At 42.2% G+C, this 14,321-nt stretch overlaps 1 long non-coding RNA gene across 1 annotated transcript in view; it reads left to right on the top strand.

Moving 5' to 3' along the window:
• The window catches only part of LOC127004720 (uncharacterized), a 72,225-nt gene that overhangs the window by 54,403 nt on the left and 3,501 nt on the right, over positions 1–14,321 (top strand). The window contains exon 2 of the long non-coding RNA XR_007757936.1: positions 4,605–4,718. This is a non-coding gene — a long non-coding RNA (uncharacterized LOC127004720). The remainder of the gene's footprint in view (positions 1–4,604; positions 4,719–14,321) is intronic.

Consider the following 14,321-nt stretch of genomic DNA (forward strand, 5'->3'; position numbering starts at 1 on the left):
CTTTAAACACACAAAAGGTGAAGGAATGAGGGCGTATATATTTTTTTACCTGTGCCCACATGCCCAAAAGAGGTGCGGGGGCCTAATTAACCTCCCATCGGCCACGCAGGTATATCTTTAGTAAGGAGGGAAGGGGACGGGGCACACACCTGATGACTTTATTGCTACCCAGAAAGAAGGAGGTTCTGTTTGTGTTTCATTGTGTTGTCGGCGTAATAAAAGTAAAGGTAGTGGTAGTCGTGGTGATGGTTTTATTAGAAGTAGTAGTAGTAGTAGTAGTAGTAGTAGTAGTAGTAGTAGTAGTAGTGGCGGTGGTGGTAGTGGTAATAGTAGTAGTAATAGTAGTAGTAGTAATAATATATGTGGTGGTAGTAGTAGTAGTAGTAGTAGTAGTAGTAGTAGTAGTAGTGGCGGTGGTGGTAGTGGTAATAGTAGTAGTAATAGTAGTAGTAGTAGTAGTAGTAGTAGTAATAATATATGTGGTGGTAGTAGTAGTAGTAGTAGTAGTAGTAGTAGTAGTAGTAGCAGTAACAAATATCGTACAGTAGAAGTAGTCGCTGCTATTTTCTACTACTCTTCATGTGATTGTAAAAGTATGTACCCATAGAATATTTTATAGCCATTTTCATATCCCCTCCCCCCCCCCCCCCACAAACACACACGCACCCATGCACTCACACAATACAAAAAAATATTGGAATTGTTTAGAAGTACAATATTGTCGTTACTGATTTTTGCAATGGAAAATGAATAAATCACGTAAGCGAAAAAGAACCCGGGAGGGCTGATGCAGGATAGTTTGTCATCCAAAAGCACATCAAATTGATTGCCATAGAAACTTATGTTGTTGACAAACATAATAGTGACTTTTTACGGCATGGACGAAGAGATAGTGAAGTTGATTATTGGTCTCGTTCGCCCAGGGCTGGAATTTGTGGTAGTCCTGTGGTCCACACTCATAAATATAGATAAAAAGAGCGAGAGAACGCAGAGCAGCATCCAAATTTATCTTCGGTCTGACAAATTTATCGTACAAGAGAATCTGAAAATGTTTGAGCTGCCATCCTTAGGAGAGAGAAGTAAGGTGCCATGGTTGCAGCGTTCAGGACAGCGATGGGAGTAGACAAGATTGAATAAAAAGATATAGTAGTTGTAGTGGTGGTAGTAAATAGCAGTGACGTCCCCCGTAAGGATCAGAAGCACCACCAACACAGCCAGGGGAGGGCGGGGCCGCGTGCTGCCTGGGGGACGGTCGCGGGCGGTGCATACCTAAGCACCTTCCTGGAGTGCTCGTAGTCGCGACCTTGATCCACCTTTTGGCTGCCTCTCCCGGATGTTGTGCATTTGTTATAAGGACTGGAAGGTGCCGCGAGGAATGTGTGTGTGTGTGTGTGTGTGTGTGTGTGCGCGCGCGCGCGCGTGAGGGGGTGTCCGTTAGTTCGTGTACGTGTGCGTGTGCACGTGTGTGTATGTGTGTGCGCTCTTGGTTTCTCCTTTAGTAATGCCTGTCAGCCGCGTCCGTCAATCAGCAAGGATAATTAATGCTGAGGAACTGTCACTGTGGCTTCTGAATGCTAATGATGGATGGTTTGCGGTAGCCGTGACGGGGGTGACGTTGATATTTGGAGTAGTTGCTACAGTGGTAGTAATAGTAACAGTAGTAGAAGCAGTAGTAGCAGTAGCAGTAGCAGTAGTAGTAGCAGTAGTAATAGTAATAGTAATAGTAAAAGTAATAGTAATAGTAATAATAGTAGTAGTAGTAGTAGTAGTAGTAGTAGTAGTAGTAGTGGCAGACACCAGGCCTAAAAGGATGAGCTGGACCGTCTAACACAACCTGTCCACAGAAATGTGTAGAAAAATCCACACAGCACAGGAGGCAGGCGCCTCTAACTGGCTAACGTCGCTACCAATTAGAGCAAAAGGCTTCAGCCTCAACAAACAAGAATTTGTCGACGCCGTTGCTCTGAGATATGGCTGGCCGATTGAGGGGCTGCCTGCTCTCTCTGCATGTGGATCACCGAATGATGTAACTCACAGCATGACACGCAAGAAGGGAGGCTTCGTCTGTATCCGACACGATGAAGTGAGGGATCTGACAGCCAGCATGCTCGGGGAGGTATGCCAAGACGTCACTACTGAGCTGACGCTGCTCCCCCTGGACGACGAACACCTTGGATACAGGACGGCCAATACCTCACATGAGGCGCGGGCTTTTGTAAGTGCCCGCGGATTCTGGGTGCGCGGACAGAGGGCATCCATGGACATCCGCATATTCAACCCGATGGCTGCCTGTTACCGTGAGCTGCCCCTGGAAGCCGCCCACCAAAGGAACGAGCAGGAGAAGACAAGGGCATACGGTGAAAGAATCCAGCATGTGGATCAGGGCAGCTTCACCCCCCTAGTCTTCACCACATCCGGCGGGATGGGTCCCAGGGCCCGATGCTTCTACGCACGACTCGCGGAACTGATCTCAGAAAAGAAGCATCAGCCAAGGAGCCACGTTGTCGCCTGGATGAGGTGTCGCCTCTCGTTCTCCCTGCTCAGGTCGGCCATCCTATGTCTCAGGGGCACCAGACACTCTGGCCCAAAAGCCACCAACATCTCCAATATGGACTATGAGGCCACAGTGGTGGAGAGTGACATTAGGGTGGGTCGGGAGTGACATGAGTAGGGAAGGAAAGGGAGATCTAGACGCAATAGATGATAAGGTGTTATGTATAGATTTAGTGCTAAGTAGTATTAGTGATATGGTTGGATGCCACAGTCATTAGCGAACAGAGTTGGGGCTAATGACCTCCAAGCTATGGAGCCCTCCATGATTATGTGTCGGGAAAATAATCATGGGTAGAGGTATCTTTTATGTAGTAGTAGTAGTAGTAGTAGTAGTAGTAGTAGTAGTAGTAGTAGTAGTAGTAGTAGTAGTTGAAGTAGTAGTAGTAGTAGTAGTAGTAGTAGTAGTAGTAGTAGTAGTAGTAGTAGTAGTAGTAGTAGTAGTTGTAGTAGTTGAAGTAGTAGTAGTAGTAGTAGTAGTAGTAGTAGTAGTAGCAGTAGTAGTAGTATAGTAGTAGTTATTTTTGTTATTGTTACTTTTGTTGTTGATCTTGTATTAGTAATAGCAGTAATTGTCGTAGTAGTGTTTGTAGTTATAGTAGAAACTGTTGTTTTATAATAGTTGCAATTGTAGTGAGTGAAATCGATGAGTAAAAACATGACAGAAAAAAAATGGAAAAGATTCAAAGGTATATATATTTTAAAGGCAATAATAGCAACAAAAACATACTTAATGTCAATGCAAAACTGCATGAATGAAGTTGACTAAATATACTATCTTTTCTATTTCGGTAATATGATTTGTCGAGGAAATAGTTAGCGTGGCGGGCATGCATCACGCAGCGCTTGCTTGGCCTTCATGTCGCTGCCTCCCCATCCGTGACGCGGCGAAGGATCATTATTCGGCCGCTCATTACTGGAGGCTTGGAATATTTGACAAATGATCCCACGCACGCGATATGGAGAGGGGGATGGGCAGGCGGTGCGTGTTGTCTAAGGAATAAAATAATATATACGCAACATCCTTTTTTTCCTTCAACTGTATTTCTTTCTTCCCTTGATTTCCGAGAGAAGGAGCATCAGGACGCCTCTGGAGAAAAACTTCGACCTCTGTTTTGCTTTGTTTTACATGCGTCCGTGCGTGTGTGTGTTGGGGGGGGGGGGGTCTATGAGCGTGTGCTTGTGTGTTGGGGGGGTGTCTATGAGCGTGTGTGTGTGTGTGTGTGTGTGTGTGTGTGTGTGTGTGTGTATTATGTATACCATGGCTTGTCTCGTTTACCGAAAAAAAATGTAAAAAAAATATACCCGCCTCGCTCGATCTTTCTTGGTGTGATTTGTTTTGCAGGAAATGTTTCCACTTTGTCTCGCCGCGGTGCACGGCGCCCTGTTTGGCAGTGGCTTTAACGGATGAGGGAGGGGTGACCTGTACCATGTGTTGCCAAGGTGGTCTGACAACTCCTGTGCTACTAACTTATTAATGTTTCTTTATTTATGAGGTAAAAGTTAAAATTAACGAGCCCCCGCGAGTCTGTTGGCTGTCCAAGGTGCTTCTCCGCTTTGTTGGAACCACTTAAGGCTGTTGTTGTGGCGGCGAGTGTAAGAACCAGCCGCACGACACCGGCCGCTCCTGTGACACTAATCCCAAACAAATCAGAGCCGAGCGTGGGTAATATTTTGCGTCGAGTTGAAGGCTTTATCGCATGTTTACGTTGGGTGTCGCACGCTCATCATCCACAACACTCCACTATTTTGTCCAAACCACCGAACTTTTGCGAAATAAATATTCACTATACCTAATTTGATTTTCTTGTATATTCCCTTTGTCTTCGGTGTCTCGCATTCATCACGACACTCCACGATTTCGTTCCAAGCAGTGAATTTTAGCTAAAGTAAACAGTCGTAACTTATCCAATGTTCGTCATATTCTAATTACCTTATATGTCCTGCAATTACCACATCACTCTCCAACTGTATTCAAATCAATGTATTTTAGCGATGGAAGTATTCAGTCCTATAAGAGCTGGTGATTCTATTTCCTTCATATTTATTTAAAGAGTCACCTGTCCACGGCCGGCCCCCGCTTGGCACACCTGGCGCGGCTCATCCCAATGCACCTCACCTGCGGCCACTCGGTTTCCTGTTGCTCCTCCGCCTCGCAAGCCATTCAGGTCAGGCTCCGTTAATACAGATTTATTTTTATATATGACCGTCACTCTTCTGCATGAACCATTGTTTTTTTTCTTGTCTTTTGTCTTCTCTTTTTTCTCTGGTTTTTCATCTTATTTTTCGTCATTTTTCTTTCTTTTTTTCTTTTCTTCTTCCTTTTTTTTCTTTGTCTTCATCTTTTCTTCTTTCTTCTTTCTCTTCTTTCTCTTCGTTTTGATTTTCCTCCCTTAACTCTTTTTTTTGTCTTCATTTTCTTTTTTTTTTTTTGGTTTTCTTTTACCTTTCGTCTTCTTTTTCTCTTCTAAAATCCGAGGCAACACAATGCCCATTAACTTCCATCCTGCGTTTAGTTCCGATTGTACTAGTTAGTGCGTGTGTTATCGTCATATCAGAAGTGAAGATGATTATTGAAACCATTCGAAAAAGTCCGGCCACAACACTAATTTTCATTCTTACATTTTGTCCAGATCTGCTGTTATGTTTACCCGTCTCGTCTGATCGTCTTTGTTGTTATTGATAGCTGTGTCGCTGTCAGTGTAATTTTCTTTGTCCTGTTGACGCCCATGTTGACTGTAAACGGATCTGACATTATTTAGCCTCACTTTATTGTAGAAGCGTGTGTATTTTGTTTGTTTGTGAATATGTAAATTAGCCTCAGAGTGGAGGTGAGAACTTAATCCGAATGTTGAATTGCTGTTGACACTCTACACAACATGTTGACAGATTTCCTTAGCATTGTTTTCGTCAAGAATACAGACCAAAGGCTTTTATGAAATTCTTAAGAAAAATATGCCCGACTATGGAACGGTACACAAAACTGTCTGATGAAGAATGGTGAAAATTTGTTCCAGTAAGGTCTATCGACTTCCCTTTTGAAAGAATTTAAGTCGTAGAAAGAACAAATAAAGTAGAAAGGATGCTCTTAAGCCACAAGAAGGAGGAAATATAGTGAAGGTGGCAGTTGATAAATCATAAGAAGAAGAATGTAAGTAGAAGGCAGCCTGTTCTTGAGTCTTAAGAAGGATATACAGATGGAAGGATAGTTGTCCCAGAGATAACCAGAGAAAGGAAAAAGAGAGCTTAATGACTTTTGAATGTGTTTTTGTCGCGTTCTAATGAATTCGAAACAGTATTAATACATTCGATGTTTTCTTTGATGATAAAAAAACATTCTGATGAAACATTCTCTTGGATGCATGATTAATATGTAGAGAAACTCTGAAGTATTCACTCGTATCAAGCTTGTCTGTACCGGAGTAACTCGATTAGTCCAGGAAATATACTTGGTGTGTGCGTACGTCTTTCTTCGTGAAGGTAAACCGGGAACACACAATCCACCGTGATGCTTTCTCGTTTTGATCAGCATGGACGTGGAACACTCGATCAACCATTTGCCTTTCAAGCGGCGACGCACTTAGCATCGGGAAGAAGTGTGTCGGGGACGGCAAGGACGGTGCGTGGCGGCGAGGGGCGGGAGAGGCAGTAGTAGAAGTCATAGTCGTAATCATATAAGTAGTAGCAGTAGTAGTTGTAACAGTTGTAGTAGTAATTATAATATTAGTTGTTGTTTTGTTGTTGTTGTTCTTGTATTGTTGTTCTACTAGTAATGCTGCAAATTACTAATTCAAATTAGTGATAATACCAATAATAATAATAATATAATCATAATCATAATAATAATAATAATAATAATAATAATAATAATAATAATAATAATAATAATAATAATAACAATAACAATAACAATAATAATAATAATAATAATAATAATAATAATAATAATAATAATAATAATAATAATAATAATAATAATAATGACGATAATGATAAGAAAATGGAAAGAAAAAGAAGACAAAAGAATATCGATAATGATAACCCGAGGGCAGGACGTCTCATGATTTTTTCTTTAAGTCGTCACATCATCTTGAAGGAATAATATCGTACTCGCCCTCTCGTCTTTCAAGCCAACTAAGAGGCGGCAACTTTCGTACGACACTCAACTAGGATCACCGTCATCATCGTCATCATCACCATCACCATCACCATCACCACCACCACCACCATGATCATCGGCAGCAGCATCACGACTACATCATCACCTTCATCATCACCATTATCATCATCGACATCAGGAGCTCACAGGCTGCAACGTCGTTATTATTCGAGCATGACAAAGATTTGATGGATTGTATTACCTGTCACCTCGTCCAGGGGGGGAGAGAGAGAGAGAGAGAGAGAGAGAGAGAGAGAGAGAGAGAGAGAGAGAGAGAGAGAGAGAGAGAGAGAGAGAGAGAGAGAGAGAGAGAGGAGAGAGAGAGAGAGAGAGAGAGAGAGAGAGAGAGAGAGAGAGCGAGAGAGAGAGAGAGAGAGAGAGAGAGAGAGAGAGAGAGAGAGAGAGAGAGAGAGAGAGAGAGAGAGAGAGAGAGAGAGAAACGAAGGTGCACTGAATACTCACGACTACATTATAAAAAGGAGGTACAGAACAACGATCATGATTCACTTCTGCAATGCTTGTCTGATGTTTCCTGGAGCCGTTATGTTTAGTCTTGTGATCACGTCCACCAATTAACGATCTGGCTCACCTTGACGAGTATACGTGTTTAATAAGACGAACTAATAAAAAGTAATAATAATAATAATAATAATAATGATAATAGTAATGATAAGAATAATGATATGTAACGCACAGTCAGTCACAAGGAAGCGCATTGCAACAGTCCTTGAATATCACTGGCAGGAGTGTGAAAGGACATGAGTGATTCCGATAGTAAACAGAAGGGAAACACACACACACACACACACACAATCCCCCTCACCCCCCAACACAACCCCCCTGGCCTTCCCCCCCCCCACACACACACACACCAGGTAGCATTCATCACAAATTCCTCGCAGACTCTTCGCTTTCATACGTGCGCATCTGAGCTAACCAATCATGAAGCCGTGTGATATACAATGGCAGAAGCGTTTGGCCAATCACACGCTCGCGGCGGCAGAGGAAAGTAGTAAACGAGGTGCGAGTCCCCGGGGGAAAAGAAGCCCATGCAACCAGTCAGCCACCCAACCACCGAGCCAACTGGCCACCCCTTGTGACCTGTCTCTGTGTCTCCATGTAAGGGGAGCTGTGCTTGAAGGCATTGCAAACAGAGTAAAGGAAAGAAGAAGGAGAAAGAGAAGGATGAAGAAAAAGAAGATGAAGATTAAGATGAAGATGATGGAGGAGGAATAGAAGGAGAAGGAGAAGAGGAGTATGAAGAAAAAGAAGATGAAGATTAAGATGAAGATGATGGAGGAGGAATAGAAGGAGAAGGAGAAGAAGAAAAAGAAAAAAAGGGAAAAAAGACGAAAGAAAAATAAATAAATAAAATAGAATAATAAAAAACGAGATGAAGGAGAAGAAGAAGAAAAAACAAACAAAAAAGAAAAAAGATGAAGTGGAAGCTTAAAATGAATGTCAATTGGCGTTAGCTGTAAGGTGGTGATGTGTTACTTTTTTCCTCCCTCTCTCTCTCCATCCACCGTAATCCAGAATAATTGAGTTGTCAGGTTTTTGTTGGGATTATATAAGTTTTATGGGCTTGTGTGTGTGTGTGTGTGTGTGTGTGTGTGTGTGTGTGTGTGTGTGTGTGTGTGTGTGTGTGTGTGTGTGTGTGTGTGTGTGTGTGTGTGTGTGTGTGTGTGTTCGCGCGCTTTCATCTTGCAAATCATACACTGCGGCTTTTTCACATCCTTTTACTCTAGACATTCTTTCTCAGACACCATCCTTCCTCCTCCTACTGCCCCCCCCCACCCCCCTTCCCCTCACACACAACCCCCGACACATAAGAACAACCCCCCCTCCACACACACACACACACACACACACACACACACATACACAGCTCTCTCCCACACTCACACAGGCCCTGAGGTATCCGTCCGCAGTTTAATATCCGCTCCATCTCTTCCACTGCCTTTGAAACTTGAGACTGACAGCGGCGATGATCACAACAAAGCGGAACGTTAATTCAATCACACCATACCTGCCCCTGCGCGCCCCTCGCCTCAACACCTGTCGGACAATCTGGTTCGAAGCGAATGAGTTATGTTTATCCACTAACACTAACGGAGACAGGCCAAGGACTCTGAAGCAATCAAGACCAGAGTAAAAAAAATGCCGACAGAATGGGGGAGTCGTAAAGATACACATTGAGAGCTTTGAGTTAAGGCAATGCTGTTAGTGATAATTGGCGGTGGTGGTTATGGTGGGGTGGTGGGTGACGGTGGGGGCAGGAGTGGTGGGGGTGGGGGTGGTGTTTGTGGTGGTGTGGTCAATGTGTCGTGTCTTTGCTTGATAGTTAGATAGATAAATAGATAGATAGATAGATAGATAGATAGATAGATAGATAGATAAAAGAACAAGGAAAGCAAAGAAAAAGCTAAGAATAAAGAAAAAGTAGAAAAAATAGGAAAATAAGAGTAAAGAGAAGAAGGAGAAAAAGGAGAAAAAGGAGAGAGATAGATGGAAGAAGGAAGAGGAGATGGACAGATGGATAGATCGGTAGGTTGGTAGATATAAATAGATAGATAAATACAGGTAAATTGCTTGGGAGAAAAAGCAGACAGAACCATCCTCAATCAACCCAAAATCATCTCACTGACCGCGGGCAAAACAAATTACGCTGCTACTGCTTCTTCTGCTGCCACGCACCGCTGCCACCTTCACCCCACACCTGTCCTTACCTGGCGGGGCTCGTCCAGGTGTGCGCGAGGTGGGTGGCGTTTTTTGCGGGGATGGTGAGGAAGAAGAATGAACATAAGAACATAAGAACGTAAGGAGTCTGCAAGAGGCCGGTTGGCCTATACATGGCAGCTCCTGTACACTCAACCCCACCTTACCTCACCATCCATGGCTTTATCTAACCTCTTCTTGAATGTATCTATGGTATTGGCACCCACAACATGGCTCCCAAACCTGTTCCATTCGTCCACCACTCCATTGGTGAACCAATTCTTGCCTATGTCTTTGTTGAATCTGAATTTGTCTAACTTAAAACCATTGCCACGCGTCCTACCTGGCTCTTTTACTCTCAAAATATTATTGACATCCCAACTTCTTCAATATTTATTTTGATTGATTTTTTTCAACGAAATTGATAAGAGAAACAGCAACACATTATCACTACTCTGTTGACATTTCCTTCAATACAACAGCAGCAATTCTTGCAACTAATTCTTATGTTACCACCGTAAGGGTCCCCAACGAGTCACAACTACAAGCTTTCCTTCTCCTAATCTTTTTAATAACCTTCGGTGGCGTCACAGCAGTTTCCCGTGAAGGTAGTTTTTCTTCTTTCTCTGTTACTACAACTGCATTCGTTTTATTGCCGGGAAGAATCTCCTTTGTTTTCTCTGTTCGGTCTACTATCAGAGGTTCATCACCATTTTCTGTAACATTCCTACATTCCACAGATGTTTCCTTGATGGTTTCATGTGAAGGTAGTTTTTCTTCTTTCTCCGTTGTTAATATTTGATTCGTTTTATTGCCTGGCAGAATCTCCTTTGTTACATCTGTTCGTTCTTCTTTCAGAGATCCATCGCCCTTCTCTGTAAAATTCTTACTCTCCACAAATATCTCCTTGATGGTTTCCTGTGAAGGTAGTTTTTCTTCTTTCTCTGTTACGAAAGCTTCATTCGTTTTATTGCCAGGCAGAATCTCCACTGTTTTTTTTCTGTACGTTCTACCTTCTGAGACCCATCGCTATTTGCTGTAACATTCTTACTTTCCACAGATGTCTCCATAATGGTTTCCTTTGAATGTAGTTTTTCTTCTTTCTCCGTTACGAAAACTTCATTCGTTTTATTGCCAGGCAGAGTTTTTTCTATTCGTTCTACTTTCTGTGGTTCATTGTCCTTATCTGTAGTATTCTTACTCTCCTCGGATGACTCCTTAATGGTTTCCTGTGAAGGTAGATTTTCTTCTTTCTCTGTCACGAAAACTTCATTTGTTTTATTGCCGGGCAAAATCTCCGTTGTTTTCTCTGTTTGTTTTACTTTCTGAGGTTCGTCGCTCTTTCCTGAGGCACTAAATGTAGTTTCTGTTTTGTTTTTACCTTGGTCATCCGCCCCTACCTGGACATGAGAAGAGGAATAACGGAAAAAATATCATTAGCGGAAGCAGGAGAGAGATAAACAGAGAGAGGAAAAAAGAGAATGATAAAGTTGGAGAGAATCAAACCATAACCGAAAGCAGGTTAAAGAACGAAAGAAAGAAAGCAAGATAGGAAGGAAAGAGACAAGAGAAAAAGAAAGACTACAGAAGAAATTAATTGTAAACAGAAGCAGCAAATATAGTCAGAACGACGGTGAAGGTGAAAGAAAGATAAAGAAAAATAACTCGTGAATGGTCATCGTACGTTTTCTTATAGCACAGAGACACACACAAATAGGAATTATACAGTATCACATTTCCCTGACAAACATTTTATGAAGGATATGTCACAATTCAACTCTTAAACGTTAATAAAATTCAAACAAAATCATAAGAACTTCGTGCAGCACACTATGGCTTTGGGTAACTCCTCTGCTCGCGGCCGAGAGGGTTTGCACATTTCGTCGCAATTTTCATTCGTTTTGACTCAAGGTTTTTCCTCCAATTTCCCAAGAGGTTTGGTGACAAATAAAAATAATATAACAACAAAAGAGCAGTCCATAGGGTAGGAAGCGAGGTATGAGATTGCTATATAATAAAAAAAAATCGTAACAGCCGCGACAGGTTACTGTTTAAGTGGTGGTAGATTACTAGCCGCTAGGTTAAGGTGGGATGTTATTGGTTTCTAGATGGAAGGCGACAGGTTACACCCGTAGCATCGATAGGTTACTTGCCATCCGTACGTCGGAGCAGCAGCCCCGCGCCTCGCTGAATATTCTCGAGCACTTTGTTGTATTCATTGCAACAATAAAATTTATCAATAAATCAGTCAGTCATCAATCAATATATATATTTCTTTAATACTACTTTTGGAAAGAAAATAATGTTACTTCTGTAGAGACTAAACATTCTTTCTAAAAATAAAAGGGGTCGGTTTCGTTATTATTTTTTTTCGTATCAGCAGAGTTCACCATCAACATATGAACATCTAGCCAGTCCATAGTAAATAAATTATCTAGTTTATGATATCATATGATCTATATAATTTGTGATAATCTGCCCTCACGCTCCAAAGGTCTTCGTCAAGGCCGTCAGCATTGTAGTCTGCGGGCTGCTTCAGGGGTCGCTTGTTATTCAGTGGCTGCAGACGGTGGTGTCGTTTTAGTTTTCGGTTATTTCATGCAACTGGTCAACTAACAAAGAAAATGATGCGGTTCTGAGGCTAAATGATGCATGGAAAGAGAGGGTAGAGCAGGAGGAGGAAGAGGAAAAGAAGCAAGAAGAGGATAAGGATATTGATGAGGGATTGTGGGAGCTAGAGGACGAGGTCTAGCATGCGCCATACACTCTGACCTTGTGTGTGTGTGTGTGTGTGTGTGTGTGTGTGTGTGTGTGTGTGTTTTACCATACTACTAAAAAAAAAAGCCAGTGTGAAATCTTATTCATATTGGAAAACGAAGACTTTGAAATTACTACGCGTGGTTTCGTTGACCCCCCACCCCCCCCCCACCAACCCATGTTCTATTTGGACTACTACCTAAAAGTGCGTTGAAGTCTTTTACTGGCTATGAAGGTAGAAAATATATATTATGAGGAACCAGAAAATGTATAAATATGAGGAGCAGATAAATACATACATAGATACACACGAGAAAATATGAATGGTGAAAAAAATATTAAGAGGAAGAAAACAGCAGGAAAAGAGGACTAGAAGGTATGAGAAGAAAAATGTGGGAGATATCGAACTAGGCACCGAAGCGGAATGAAAAGACCGAAAAAAAAAATAAAGGAAAGAGAAGGGAATAGGGAGCCAGATGTAGGAGAAGAAAGGAAGGAATGAAGACCGGAAGGAAAGAAACGTTAAATAAAGGTGAAAGGAACAGAAAATAAGCAATAATAAGAGAATGGAATGCCCATGAGAAGTAGAAAACAGAAGTAATAAAATAGATGATAAATTAAGAAATACATATTTTAAAGTAAGGTAAAAGAAAGAGAAAAGAAAGAATCGAGAAGGAAATAGGGAATCTAATAAGGGAGAGAAGGATAAGGAATTAGGGAGACGAAAAGAAAATGAAGAGTTGAAACAATCTAAATGGGAGTATATATATTTTTTTTTTTGTGTGTGTGTGTGGCTTTGTGTGTACGTGCTTGCGCTTATGTGTGCGGGAGCGTGTACGTGTGTGTGTGTGTGTGTGTGTGTGTGTGTGTGTGTGTGTGTGTGACTACTCTCCCCGCCTTGGGTCACGAGGGTACATGATCAGGTTCTTGCTAACGAAGGAAACTAAAAAAAAAAGATAAAAGAAGGAAAATTTTGAAGCTGAACTACATGTCTTTCGAGTATTTTTGGTGGTACGTGAGAAGGGAGTTTTTTTTTTTTTTTTCTTTCTTTCTCTGTTACACCAGGGAATGTTTGAGTGAATTACTACTAACTTTTCGTGCAAAGAAAAGAAGAAAAAAAATACTGCTGGCTGTGTAAATTTCCCGTTCTTCATTGTTTCATTTAATTATTTGTTTCCATTTTCCTCCATTTCTATTGTTTCGTCCTCTCTTTCTTCCTTGTATGCTTCTTTCTTCCTTCTTTTCGTTCTTCCATCGTTTCGTCCCTCCTTCCCTTCCTTTCATCCATCCATCCATTCATTCATTCCCTCATTCATTCTTTACTTTTCTTCTTACCTACTTACCTATTTACCTGTCAGTTCTCAAGCTCACTCGCTCACCCATTTCTACCCGGTTTCAGTTTCTTCCTCACAACCTTTCATTTCCCACAAGCTTCATCGTGTGCTACAAATGGACAGTAACTTTTCCCCCTTACTATTTCCCTCCCTTTTACCTTCGCCGCTTTCTTTCTCCTTTGATCTCGTCCAACTTTCCATCTTCCACCCTCCCTGCCCTCTCCCTCTCCGTCCCCCCTCCGTGCCCGCCCCATCCCCGCCCTATCTCCCTGACCACCCCGAGCCTCTCTCTAATTATACTCATCTCCACTATTTATTCCGGGATTATGACACTTGATTACATGTATAAAGCCCCAGACCAGCGTGACGAGCCTCAGATAAGCCATCGCTACCGTTAACACGCCCGCAGGAGGGATGGAGACGGTGGAGAAGGAAGGAGGGAAGGGAAGGGAGGGAGTGAGGCTGGGAGGATGGGAAAAAGATTATGTGAAGGAGTTAGGGAGGGAGAGATGAAAGGGAAGGGAAGCGAGGCAGTTAGGAAGGGATGTGTATAGGATGTAAAGAGCTATAGAGGGAGGGAAAGAGAAGGGGAGACAGGGAAAGGAGGGAGGAAGAGGTCTGTAGAATGTAAAGAGTTAAAAAGGAAAAGGAAATAGGAGGGAAGACAAGGATTTAGAGAGGGAAAATAGTAGGTGAATGAGAGTTAGGGAGGGAGAGAGATAAGAGAGTTGGAAGGAAGAGAAGAAAAGAGAATGAGAAGAGTTAGGCGGGGAGGGAAGGGAGAGAAAAACAGCATGCAGGCC

Source organism: Eriocheir sinensis, chromosome 28 (genome assembly GCF_024679095.1).
Source record: "Eriocheir sinensis breed Jianghai 21 chromosome 28, ASM2467909v1, whole genome shotgun sequence".
In the NCBI taxonomy this organism is placed as follows: domain Eukaryota; kingdom Metazoa; phylum Arthropoda; class Malacostraca; order Decapoda; family Varunidae; genus Eriocheir; species Eriocheir sinensis.